This window comes from Salmo salar, chromosome 03 (genome assembly GCF_965601325.2).
Source record: "Salmo salar chromosome 03, fSalSal1, whole genome shotgun sequence".
NCBI classification, from domain to species: Eukaryota; Metazoa; Chordata; class Actinopteri; order Salmoniformes; family Salmonidae; genus Salmo; species Salmo salar.
Window position 1 is genome coordinate 14,074,477 of NC_138293.1, and position 14,789 is coordinate 14,089,265.

General features: G+C 42.6%; 1 protein-coding gene across 2 annotated transcripts in view; it reads right to left on the reverse strand.

The window, feature by feature from the left end:
• Positions 1-11,590, reverse strand: part of LOC106598853 (polyamine-transporting ATPase 13A3) — a 46,510-nt gene extending 34,920 nt beyond the window's left edge. Inside the window, exon 1 of one of the 2 annotated variants that reach the window (XM_014189868.3) lies at positions 11,251-11,590. The gene's annotated coding sequence lies outside the window, so the exon portion shown is untranslated. The remainder of the gene's footprint in view (positions 1-11,250) is intronic. The other variant, XM_045714507.2, reaches the window with a different exon arrangement.
• Positions 11,591-14,789: the final 3,199 nt, after the last annotated feature.

Sequence of the window (14,789 nt, forward strand, 5' to 3'; positions counted from 1 at the left end):
CACCTTGAATATTATTCATGTTCTGGTTAAAAAAGGCCCTAATGATTTATGCTATACAACGTTTGACATGTTTGAACGAACGTAAATATATTTTTTCCCCTCGTTCATGAAGTGAAGTCCGGCGGGCTTAGATCATGTGCTAACAAGACAGAGATTTTTGGACATAAATGATGAGCTTTTTTGAACAAAACTACATTTGTTATGGACCTGTGATACCTGGAAGTGACATCTGATGAAGAGAATCAAAGGTAATGGATTATTTACATAGTATTTTCGATTTTAGATCTCCCCAACATGACGGCTAGTCTGTATCGCAACGCGTATTTTTCTGGGCGCAGTGCTCAGATTATTGCAAAGTGTGATTTCCCAGTAAGGTTATTTTTAAATCTGGCAAGTTGATTGCGTTCAAGAGATGTAAATCTATAATTCTTTAAATGACAATATAATATTTTACCAATGTTTTCTAATTTTAATTATTTAATTTGTGGTGCTGACTTGACTGCCGGTTATTGGAGGGAAACGATTTACTCAACATCAATGCCATAGTAAAACGCTGTTTTTGGATATAAATATGAACTTGATAGAACTAAAAATGCATGCATTGTCTAACATAATGTCCTAGGAGTGTCATCTGATGGAGATTGTAAAAGGTTAGTGCATCATTTTAGCTGGTTTTATGGTTTTGGTGACCCTGTCTTTGAATTGACAAAACATTACACACAACTCTTGTAAATGTACTGTCCTAACATACTCTAAATTTATGCTTTCGCCGTAAAACCTTTTTGAAATCGTAAAACGTGGTTAGATTAAGGAGATGTTTATCTTTCAAAGGGTGTAAAATAGTTGTATGTTTGAAAAATTTGAATTTTGACATTTATTTGGATTCAAATTTGCCGCTCTTGAAATGCACCTGCTGTTGATGGAGTGCACCACGGGTGGGACGCTTGCGTCCCACCTAGCCCATAGAGGTTAAATATTATTACATACACCCGGGAAGAACTATTGGATATCAGAGAGACGTCAACTTACCAGCACAACGACCAGGAATATGACTTTCCCAAAGCGGATCCCAGGGTATTTGAACTGATTCCAGAGGCCGACCCAAAACAACACCGTCAGAGGAGAGGGTGCCGGAGCGGTCTTCTAGTGAGGCTTTGGATGCGCGCACACCACCCACCGCTTCCGAGTATATTACTAGCTAATGTCCAGTCCCTAGTTAACAAAGTAGATGGAATTATTGCAAGAGTTGCTTTCCAAATAGATATCCGGGATTGTAACATACTCTGTTTCACGGGTGACACGGCTAGCTGGGGCATACTGTCGGAGTCCGTACAGCCAACGGGATTTTCAGTGCATTGCGCCAACAGGAACAAACATCTCTCTGGTAAGAAGGGCGGGGGTGTATGTTTCGTAATTAACGACTCATGGTGTAATTGTAACAACATACAAGAACTCAAGTCCTTTTGTTCACCTGACCTAGAATTCCTCACAATCAAATGCCAACCGTATTATCTCCCAAGAGAACTCTCCTCGGTTATCGTCACAGCCGTGTATATCCCCCCGCAAGCGGATACCAAGACGGCCATCAAGGAACTTCACTGGACTTTATGCAAACTGGAAACCATATATTCTGAGGCTGCATTTATTGTAGCTGGGGATTTTAACAAGCTAATCTGAGAACAAGGCTACCTAAATTCTATCAGCATATCAATTGCAGTACACGAGCGAGTAACACACTCGACCACTGCTACTCTAACTTCCGCGATGCATACAAGGCCCTCCCCCGCCCTACTTTTGGCAAATCCCCTCCCCTCCTATAGGCAGACCCTAAAACAGGAAGCACCCGTGCTTAGGTCTATCCAACGCTGGTCTGACCAATCGGATCCCACGCTTCAAGATTGCTTCGATCACATGGACTGGGATATGTTCCGCATTGTGACCGGAAACATGACCGAATATAAACAGTGTAGCATTTCCCTCCGCAAGGCAATCAAACAAGCTAAGCAACAGTACAGAGACAAAGTGGAGTCGCAATTCAACGGCTCAGACACGAGAGGTATGTGGCAGGGTCTACAGTCAATCACGGACTACAAAAGAAAAATCAGCCCCGTCGCGGATCACGATGCCTTGCTCCCTGACAGACTAAACTAGTTTTTTGCTCTCTTTGAGGACAATACAGTGCCACTAACACGGCCCGCTACCAAAACCTGCGGGCTCTCCTTCACTGTAGCCAATGTGAGTAAAACATTTAAACGTGTTAACCGTCGCAAGGCTGCAGGCCCAGACGGCATCCCCGGCCGCGTCCTCAGAGCATGCGCAGACCAGCTGGCTGGTGTGTTTACGGACATATTCAATCAATCCCTATCCCAGTCTGCTGTCCCCACATACTTCAAGAGGGCCACCATTGTTCCTGTTCCCAAGAAAGCTAAGGTAACTGAGCTAAATGACTACCGCCCTGTAGCACTCACTTCCATCATCATGAAGTGCTTTGAGAGACTAGTCAAGGGCCATATCACCTCCACCCTACCTGACACCCTAGACCCACTCCAATTTGCTTACCGACCCAATAGGTCCACAGACGACGCAATCGCCATCACACTGCACACTGTCCTAACCCATCTGGACAAGAAGAATACCTATGTAAGAATGCTGTTCAGCGATTACAGCTCAGCATTTAACACCATAGTACCCTCCAAAGTCGTCATTAAGCTCGAGACCCTGGGTCTCGACCCCGCCCTGTGCAACTGGGTCCTGGACTTCCTGACTGGCCGCCCCCAGGTGGTGAGGGTAGGTAACAACATCTCCACCCCGCTGATCCTCAACACTGGGTCCCCACAAGGGTGCGTTCTCAGCCCTCTTCTGTACTCCCTGTTCACCCACGACTGCGTGGCCATGCACGCGTCCAACTCAATCATCAAGTTTGCAGACGACACAACAGTGGTAGGCTTGATTACCAACAACGACGAGATGGCCTACAAGGAGGAGGTGAGGGCCCTCGGAGTGTGGTGTCAGGAAAATAACCTCGCACTCAATGTCAACAAAACAAAAGAGATGATCGTGGACTTCAGGAAACAGCAGAGGGAGCAGCCCCCTATCTACATTGACGGGACAGTAGTGGAGAGGGTGGAGAGTTAAGTTCCTAAGTTCCTCAGGAGGCTGAAGAAACTCGGCTTGTCACCAAAAACACAAACTTTTACAGAAGCACAATCAAGAGCATCCTGTCGGGCTGTATCACCGCCTGGTACGGCAGCTACTCCGCCCATAACCGGAAGGCTCTCCAGAGGGTAGTGAGGTCTGCACAACGCATCACCGGGTGCAAACTACCTGTCCTCCAGGACACCTACACCACCCGATGTCACAGGAAGGCCAAAAAGATCATCAAGGACAGCAACCACCCGAGCCACTGCCTGTTCACCCCGCTAACATCCAGAAGGCGAGGTCAGTACAGGTGCATCAAAGCTGGAACCGAGAGACTGAAAAACAGCTTCTATCTCAAGGCCATCAGACTGTTAAACAGCCATCACTAACATTGAGTGGCTGCTGCCAACATACTGACTCAACTTAAGCCACTTTAATAATGGGAAAATTGATGTAATCAATTTATCACTTGCCACTTTATATTATTTATATTAGATAATGTTTACATAATCTACATTATTCATCTCATATGTATATACTGTACGCCATACCATCTACTGCATCTTGCAATCTTGATGTAATTAGATGAATCACTAGCCACTTTAAACAACGCCACTTTATATAATGTTTTCATAACCTACATTACGCATCTCATATGTATATACTGTACTCTATACCATCTACTGCATCTTGCCATCCTGATGTAATGTATCACTAGCCACCTTAAACAATGCTGCTTTATGTTTTCATACCCTACAATACTCATCTCATATGTATATACTGTACTCCATACCATCTACTACATCTTGCCTATGCCGTTTGGCCATCACTCATTTATATATTTTTATGTACATATTCGTATTCATTCCTTTACACTTGTGTGTACAAGGTAGTTGTTGTGGAGTTGGTAGATTACTTGTTAGATATTACTGCATGGTGGGAACTAGAAGCACAAGAATTTCGCTACACTCGCATTAACATCTGCTAACCATGTGTAGGTGACAAATAAATTTGATTTGAGAAGTTGCAATCGCCATCACACTGCCCACTGCCCGATCCCATCTGGACAAGAGGAATACCTATGTAAGAATGCTGTTCATTGACTACAGCTCAGCATTCAACACCATAGTACCCTCCAAGCTCATCATTAAGCTCGAGACCCTGGGTCTCAACACCGCCCTGTGCAACTGGGTCCTGGACTTCCTGACGGGCTGCCCCCAGGTGGTGAAGGTAGGAAAAACATCTCCAATCTGCTGATCCTCAACACTGGGGCCCCAGAAGGGTGCGTTCTCAGCCCTCTCCTGTACACCCATGACTGCGTGGCCATGCACGCCTCCAACTCAATAATCAAGTTTGCAGACGACACTACACTGGTAGGCTTGATTACCAACAACGACAAGACGGCCTACAGGGAGAAGGTAAGGGCCCTCGGAGTGTGGTTTCAGGAAAATAACCTCTCACTCAAGATGTCAGCAAAACAAACGAGATGATCGTGGACTTCAGGAAACAGCAAAGGGAGCACCCCCCTATCCACATCGACAGGACAGCAGTGGAAAAGGTGGAAAGTTAAGTTCCTCGGTGTACATACAGTGAGGGAAAAAAGTATTTGATCGCCTGCTGATTTTGTACGTTTGCCCACTGACAAAGAAATCAGTCTATAATTTTAATGGTAGGTTTATTTGAACAGTGAGAGACAGAATAACAACAAAAAAATCCAGAAAAACGCATGTCAAAAATGTTATAAATTGATTTGCATTTTAATGAGGGTAATAAGTATTTTACCCCCTCTCAATCAGAAAGATTTCTGGCTCCCAGGTGTCTTTTATACAGGTAACGAGCTGAGATTAGGAGCACACTCTTAAAAGGGAGTGCTCCTAATCTCAGTTTGTTACCTGTATAAAAGACACCTGTCCACAGAAGCAATCAATCAATCAGATTCCAAACTCTCCACCATGGCCAAGACCAAAGAGCTCTCCAAGGATGTCAGGGACAAGATTGTAGACCGACACAAGGCTGGAATGGGCTACAAGACCATCGCCAAGCAGCTTGGTGAGAAGGTGACAACAGTTGGTGCGATTATTCGCAAATGGAAGAAACACAAAAGATCTGTCAATCTCCCTCGGTCTGGGGCTCCATGCAAGAGCTCACCTCGTGGAGTTGCAATGATCATGAGAACGGTGAGGAATCAGCCCAGAACTACACGGAGGACCTTGTCAATGATCTCAAGGCATCTGGGACCATAGTCACCAAGAAAACAATTGGTAACACACTACGCCGTGAAACTCTGAAATCCTGCAGCACCCGCAAGGTCCCCCCGCTCAAGAAAGCACATATACATGCCCGTCTGAAGTTTGCCAATGAACATCTGAATGATTCAGAGGACAACTGGGTGAAAGTGTTGTGGTCAGATGAGACCAAAATGGAGCTCTTTGGCATCAACTCAACTCGCCATGTTTGGAGGAGGAGGAATGCTGCCTATGACCCCAAGAACACCATCCCCACCGTCAAACATGGAGGTGGAAACATTATGCTTTGGGGGTGTTTTTCTGCTAAGGGGACAAGACAACTTCACCGCATCAAATGGACGATGGACGGGGCCATGTACTGTCAAATCTTGGGTGAGAACCTCTTTCCCTCAGCCAGGGCATTGAAAATGGGTCGTGGATGGATATTCCAGCATGACAATGACCCAAAACACACGGCCAAGGAAACAAAAGAGTGGCTCAAGAAGAAGCACATTAAGGTCCTGGCGTGGCCTAGCCAGTCTCCATACCTTAATCCCATAGAAAATCTGTGGAGGGAGCTGAAGGTTTGAGTTGCCAAACGTCAGCCTCGAAACCTTAATGACTTGGAGAAGATCTGCAAAGAGGAGTGGGACAAAATCCCTCCTGAGATGTATGCAAACCTGGTGGCCAACTACAAGAAACATCTGACCTCTGTGATTGCCAACAAGCGTTTTGCCACCAAGTACTAAGTCATGTTTTGCAGAGGGGTCAAATACTTATTTCCCTCATTAAAATGCATATCAAAATTGTTGTTATTCTGTCTCACTGTTCAAATAAACCTACTATTAAAATTATAGACTGATAATTTCTTTGTCAGTGGGCAAACGTACAAAATCAGCAGGGGATGAAATACTTTTTTCCCTCACTGTATAACTGACAAACTGAAATGGTCCACACACACAGACAGTCTAGTGAAGAAGACACAACAGTGCCTCGTCAACCTCAGGAGGCTGAAAAGAAATTGGGCTTGTCACCGAAAACCCTCACTAACTGTTACAGGTGCACAATTGAGACCATCCTGTCAGGCTGTATCATCGCCTGGTATGACAACTGCACCACCCACAACCGCAGGGCTCTCCAGAGGCTGGTGCAGTCTGCACAACACATCACCGGGGGAAAACTACCTGCCCTCCATGACACCTACACCACCCGATGTCACAGGAAGGCAAAAAAGATCAAGGACAATAACCACCCGCGCCACTACCTGTTCACCCCGCTTCCATCCAGAAGGCGAGGTCAGTACAGGTGCATCAAAGATGGGACAGAGAGATTGAAAAGGCCATCAGATTGTTAAACAGCCACCACTAGCACAGAGAGGCGGCTGCCTATCTACAGACTAGATATCATTGGCCACTTTAATAAATGGAACACTAGTCACTTTAATAATGCCACTTTAAGAATGTTTACATATCTCGGATTACTCATCTCATATGTATATACTGTATCCTTCATTATCTATTCTTTATTTGTTAGATATTACCTGTTACATACTGCTGCACTGTCGGATCTAGAAGCATAAGCATTTCGCTACACTCGCAATAACATCTGCTAACCATGTGCATGTGACCAATAAAATTTGATTTGAATAACTAACATTATTGACTGACAAACTAATCTCAGACCTCCATTAAAAAAGGCTGTCAGCTCTTCAACCCTGTCTGTGTCAATAAAGATGAATGGGTTCAGGACACCTACGCCTCGCTCTCAAAAAAGTTCAACACCTTCTTTGCCCGTTTAGAGGAAAACAGAGCCGCCAACGTGGGCCACGCCGCTCACGAGGACTCTGCGTACTCTCGATCTTTTGACACAACTGTCTTGTGAAGAGGGCACGACAAGTCCTCAACTGGCAGCTTCATTAAATAGTACCCACAAAACACCAGTCTCAACGTCAACAGTGAAGAGGCAACTCCGGGATGCTGGCCTTCTAGGCAGAGTTGCAAAGAAAAAGCCATATCTCAGACTGGCCAATAAAAAGAAAAGATTAAGATGGGCAAAAGAACACAGACACCAGACAGAGGAACTCTGCCTAGAAGGCCAGCATCCCAGAGTCGCCTCTTCACTGTTGACGTTGAGACTGGTGTTTTGCGGGTACTATTTAATGAAGCTGCCAGTTGAAGACTTGTGAGGCGTCTGTTTCTCAAACTAGACACTAATGTACTCTTGCTCTGGTTCTGGTTAGAGCCAGTTTGCGCTGTTCTGTGAAGGAAGTAGTACACAGCGTTGTACGAGATCTTCAGTTTCTTGGCAATTTCTCGCATGGAACAGCCTTAGTTTCTCGGCAATTTCTCGCATGGAACAGCCTTAGTTTCTCAGAACAAGAATAGACTGACGAGTTTTAGAAGAAAGATCTTTGTTTCTGGCCATTTTGAGCCCGTAATCGAACCCACAAATGCTGATGCTGCAGATACTCAACTAGTCTAAAGAAGGCCCGTTTTATTGCTTCTTTAATGAGGACAACAGTTTTCAGCTATGCTAACATAATTGCAAAAGGGTTTCCTAATGATCAATTAAGGTTAAAATGATCAACTTGGAATAGCTAACACCATGTCATTGGAACACAGGAGTGATGTTTGCTGATAATGGGCCTATGTAGATATTACATTTTTTTTTTAAATCAGCCGTTTTCAGCTACAATAGTCATTTACAACATTAACAATGTCTACACTGTATTTCGGATCAATTTGATGTTATTTTAAAATGGACAAAAAATGTGCTTTTCTTTCAAAAACAAGGAAATGTCTAAGTGACCCCAAACTTTTGAACGGTAGTGTACATATATATTTATATTCCAAACTCTGACATTGCTCGTTCTTACATGTCTTCATTTCTTGTTCTCATTTAGTTTTTTTCTTTTTGGATTATGTGTGTATTGTTATTGTATTGCTAGATATTGCTGCATTGTTGGAGCTAGAAACATAAGCATTTCACTGCACCTGCGATAACATCTGAAAAAATGCTGTACGCAACCAATAAACTTAGATTTTCATAAAGATGTTGCTGCTCTACATTTTGCATTCCATCAAGAAGAGGTTTTAAGTTGACGCCCTACTTCCTCAGACCAGAGGGAACATGGTTCAAGTAGGCTGGAGAAAGGTAACACAGTCTTAACCAATTACGATAGCAACAACAAAATCATATAGTTGGTGTGAAGAGGAGATGTAAAATGAGAGCACTTTTGGTGTAAACATTCTACCAGTGAAAAGGGTGTTTTTCCTAGCTTCTTTACATTTAGTTGATGATTAGTCAGCTCTTCTTTACAGATGCCAACTACCAACAATAAAGGCAGGCTTTTGGCAGTGGAAGAAGCTTGAAAGAATGTAAACACACTACTTAAGTTATTGTCACCTTCTTCCTTACTAAAAGCTGGTGACCTTCCCCTAAAAGTGATATCCTCATTTTTTCTGTCTTGTTCAAGAACTGACTCTTCTGTTCGGTCATTTCATTTAGTCAACATTAAGCATTTCTACTGAAATGGTGGACCATTCTGCATCAGAAGAATTTTTAACTATTTTAAGGCTGGATGTGCTCAATGTTGGTCTATTTCAAACTGTAACACATCACAATACAGTAACTATAGTGATAGCCTGTATGGCAGAGCAAAGGAGAAAATTACTCCAAATGTCACTTAAATCGTGATGCGTGTGAATCCTGACTACATTCTTGTTTAATTTACGATTCACAGTCAGAACATTATCAAATACATTGTTTAAAGCCCCTTTTACATCAGTCGTTGTCAGTCCAAGTGCTTTACAGATACCCAGCCTAAAACCCCATAGAGCAAGCAATACAGAAGCAGAAGCACAGTGGCCAGGAAAAACTCTCTAGTTGGCAGGAACATTCAGTAGGAAGAAACCTAAAGAGGAACCAGGCACCGAGGGGGTGGTCAGCTCTCTTCGGGCTTTTCCGGGTAGAGATTTAATTTAAAGAAATGTTAAACTTTTTTAACCTTTATTTAACTAGGCAAGTCACTTAAGAACAAAACCTTATTTACAATGACGGCCTACCCTGGCCAAACCCGGACGACACTGGGCCAATTGTGCGCCGCCCTATGGGACTCCCAATCACGGCCGGATGTGATACATCCTGGATATGAACCAGGGACTGTAGTGCCTTAGACCGCTGAGTACATGTGGCCATTAAGGCCAGATTCCTTTTCAAGATGTTCAAACATTCATAGATGACCAGCAGGGCCAGATAATAACCATAATGGCTGTAGAGGGTGCAAACCTTTCATGACCCTTAAGTTCGGGTTAGGGTTCTAAGTATATAGCCTACAAAAGAAGGGGACCTTTGGCCGGTGAGGTTTTGTGCATTTGCCTGTAACTAATTATAAGTTATGTGAACATGCAACTGATAACTGATCAATAACCATTTCTACTACCCTGATTTGATAAGAGATTAACTTCCAACTTTATTTCACCAGTAAAAGTAATAGTAGGGTAATTCCACCAATTTGGTGTAACTTGGTCCCAAAAAATGTTTGTTAACATTCTGTCATAAAGAACCCACGTTCAACTTTACAAAATAAGGTTAAATAAAAAATGACTAGAGTAAGTGCCAAATAAAGTAACAGGGTTGATGATTTCTTCTTAAATAAGCCATAAATCCCCTTGTGACAGGGGGAATGGAAGCTTGTTGTGTGCAACAGGGAGTGGCAATTGAATGCAGGCTTCACAAAAAAATGTAACTGTTAAAACATTTCTAGCCTGTCAATCTATTGGCAACAGGGTTGATATTTTATGCTCAAACCACTCAGTTTTCCACCACCAAACACCAGTACATTGCCAGAAAGAGTAGAACCAGTGTTTACTCTGATTTGACTATTAGATGTTTCTTTTGAAAACAATATGTATATTTTTATTGGATTTATTTAACCTTTATTTAACTTGGTTAAGAACAAATTCTTATTTACAATGACTGCCTAGGAAGAGTGGGTTAACTGCCTTGTTCAGGGGAAGAGGAAGGCTTCACCATATTAAAATGAGAGTTCAGTTCACCTAACAGGGTTGACCTTAAAATGAGGGACAGACATAAATGAACGACTAATCACATGAAATGAATAATAAATCTTCAGAAATGACTTTGTCAGAACAATAAAATAGCATGGGCTTTACAATGATGGTGAACTTGGCGACAGTTGGGGATTCAAATCTTCCTAGAAGTGACATAGGGTTGGAGGGACAAGCCTTTATTCATATATATAAAAAAATAATAATAATTATCCATGAGGTCTATAATAAAGGGCACTTCATTTAATATAACAGGCTTGGTGCACAATGTGTACTTAAAATATCAAAGAGACGCAAAAGGCACTCTTTTTGTGGACCGACCCAGCAGTAATGGTGGTCTACTACTTTACAGTAGGAGATAATACCTACCACTTTAAATCTAGCTGTAACTTTCACTAGTTATTGTACACACCAGTCACTGTTAATGGCAAAAATGTTTATTTTTGTGGCTATTATTTAAAATTGTTTCAAGTAAAATAATAAACATTATCATCGTAATTTCTAGACAATTTGTAATCTATTTTAAAAACCCATTCAATAAAGTATTTGAAAGTCCACACATGGTAAATACTGAGTTTAGATAAATATTTACCATTAGGTTACTTCACTACTGTAATATGCCACACAAGAAAAGTTAGAGCTTTCTGGGTTCCTTGCACGACAGTTCGAGTGTAACGTTATCTGTTCAAACATTCCCCCATAGTACATGCTACAGTTGTAACAGGGCTGTATGACGTAAGACAACATGTTTTTATCTCGCTGGGTCTTGTTATATGTTCGATATATATTATTTTTTTATAAACATTTAAAATACTCACCAGAACCCTCTGGCCTCTTGCTGTCAGAAATCACTCATATTGCGGGAAAAATACGGATTCAGAATTTCACCGTGCACAAATGTCTTCTACAACTTATGTGGCCTGTAAAGTGTCCACAGAAAGGGCGCGTGTGCAATATTGACAATGTGCTGTGGTATATTCCGTGCGCGTACAGACCGTCCGAAACTGGTTCATTCACGACCATGGAGGAGGAAGTGAAAAACAGGATGTGAGGACACATTTTGCGTACGCCTATTTTCTCCCATTATCTTATTATTTCCTATCGCCGTCAAACCCTCTGGGAAAGTTAAAACCAGACGGAAGAGGAAGCCCCTTACCATTTTTTTCTGGTTCATATACAGTCAGGTGTCGCGTTCAAGACAACTGGAAACTCGGGGAAAAAACGTGGTCCGATTGACACAAATCGTTTTGAACGGTCATCCAACTCGGAATTCCAAGTCGAAAACTCGGGCGTTTCTAGAGCTCATACTTTCCGACCTGAAGATCACTGACATCATATGATTTTACCTCGTTTTTTCCCGAGTTCCCAGTTGTCTTGAAAGCACCATATGACCACGTTTACATGCACGCCAGTATTCTGTTTTTGAGTTGATGCATATGAACATCCTATTTACAATAACCAGAATAAGCTCATATATCCCGGTTTTGAGAAACCTTAATAAAATGACTGGGATATGCTTATCTTAGATAGGATACTGTGGCATGTAAACGTCTTATCCCGTTTACTGTTGTTTTTCGCGGTCTGCACGGGCTGTTTCGCATAGCAGGCTATCACCTTTGAAGTTCAGACGGAAACAGTAATAATTGGAATAGTAACTGAAGTCTGGACACTGACTCTAGACATTACATGTAGCCTATAATAATATTAACTCCTGTAGAATTAAGTGTTTCTTGCAGTAAAATGTCAACTTTGTCTCTGGAACAGGAGTGGAGAAATGTTATTTATTTCTTCCATCTTGAGAAAATGTGAACGTGTGCTTTGGGACCTTGTGTAGCCTAACACTGATTTTATTTTCCAGCTACATAAAAGCTGAGAGTATTTCACTTTAAACCAAAATATGCATCCAAGACAAACTGAAATACTATCATTTTCAAGGCTTTTCATTTCCTTAAAACCGGTCAGTGTCTCCACTCCACGAGAGAAGCAAAAATGAAAGAGAAAACTACCAATGTCAATTAGATTGTTGATTATGCATTCATTCTATGGATTTATGACATCACTCTGGTGAGCAAGGCTTTATTTAATATTCTAGAGCACCAGGTAATGACAGAAGATCTGCTGCATGTATCTAATTATAGACAAGTTGACTAACAAATAGCCTACCTAATGTCGGAAATTATAAGCAGAAAAATAACTAAATGACTGAGGCATAAAACCTTTTTTTCCCCCATCCCCTGTAAAAAAAAAAAAATTGTTCTGCCATCCCTAGGCAAGTTATGAATATTCTGTTTATTCATGGGTACCACAGGAATACTGGTGAGCGGGATATCAAGGGGCATGTAAACATCTTATCCTGAATAAGACCTCAGAGGTGCACTATGCAGAAATCACTCCGCCATTTCCTGTTTGCTAAAATTCTAATTTCAGTGTATGTGACAAACAAGCAAGTATAGTGTGGAGAATCATTGTACCATCTAAACCGCTGTGAAATATATTTTCCATAACCAAAAATATTGTATTTTCAGCTGTTTGAAACTGGTATACAAAACCTAAAGAACGGGAAGCAGAGAAATTGCACACATAGGACAGATCTACCGCTTTTTAGACTTGCTTTCAATGACAATGATAGATCTGGTCAGATCACCCAAAAAGTTACATATTGCAGCTTTAACCAGGTTATGAGCTATTATCCAGAATACTGTGCGTATGTAAACGTGGTCAATGAAGTAGGTAGACCAGACCCAGCTGCTATGCATTGGTGTCTATGTGAGAGTCACCCCTTAATAACCTTTTACTGTAGTGGGCTAAATCAGGGTTACACAGAGTGATTCTTGGTGGTCTTAAACAAATCTACTTTGAAACAAAAGTATACACCTCACACACATGGGCTTAAAAAAAGAAGACACCTGTACCATGGCAGATATAGAGTTGAAATCTATTACATTTTGAGATTGTATCCCAATATCCCAATTTATATACATCACAGAAGACTGAAATATAACAAAACTGTTTGATATAGAAACACCTGATTTTCATCAGTTTTTTTTTAATAATCTTTGTTAATTATGAAATTATGAAAAATATTATTACCATTCCACCCATGAGGCCAAAGAGGGTGCTTTTGGTCATTGACTCCAGCAAAGGGATTATACATATATGTAGACTTTTTTCAATGGTAAACAACCTGAGTAAGACGTCTTAATTTATCCACCATCTTTGGTTAAAACAGACCTCAAAGACTGGGATTGCATCATCCAACTCAATGTGTTACATCTACTTGCATGCAAGACTTTTCTGTTTTCTTGGGGGGAAATAAGAAAATGTTCCAATTCATTCTGAAATGTTTCTTCCATCGGTTTACACTACCCTATCATGCCTATCCAAGAGATGGCAGTGTTCTACAACAGTTAACCATGACCTAAAATCGATTGGCATCAAATAACAATGTGTGTAATATTCCAATCATTACGGTCACATCACATACATTTTACACCAGGTTGGACATTTTTGACTAAGAAAACATTAGCCAAATGGGCACCTGCTGAAAACCTACAGTATATATATATATATATATACAGTATGTACTGAACAAAAACAAACATGCTACATGCAACAATGTCAACAATGTTACTGAGTTACAGTTCATATAAGGAAATCAGTCAATTGAAATACATTCTTTAGGCCCTAATCTATGGATTTCACATGACTGGACAGGGACGCAGCCATGGCGCAGCCACCCACTTAGGACCCAGGCCCATCCACTTGGGAGCCAGGCCCATCCACTTAGGAGCCAGGCCCATCCACTTAGGAGCCAGGCCCATCCACTGGGGAGCCAGGCCCATCCACTTGGGAGCCAGGCCCATCCACTTAGGAGCCAGGCCCATCCACTGGGGAGCCAGGCCCATTTACTGGGGAGCCAGGCCCATCCACTGGGGAGCCAGGCCCATTTACTGGGGAGCCAGGCCCATCCACTGGGGAGCCAGACCCATCCACTGAGGAGCCAGGCCCATCCACTGGGGAGCCAGGCCCATTTACTGGGGAGCCAGGCCCATTTACTGGGGAGCCAGGCCCATTTACTGGGGAGCCAGGCCCATCCACTGGGGAGCCAGGCCCATTTACTGGGGAGCCAGGCCCATCTACTGGGGAGCCAGGCCCATCCACTGGGGAGCCAGGCCCATTTACTGGGGAGCCAGGCCCATCCACTGGGGAGCCAGGCCCATCCACTGGGGAGCCAGGCCCATCCACTGGGGAGCCAGGCCCATTTACTGGGGAGCCAGGCCCATTTACTGGGGAGCCAGGCCCATCCACTGGGGAGCCAGGCCCATTTACTGGGGAGCCAGGCCCATCCACTGGGGAG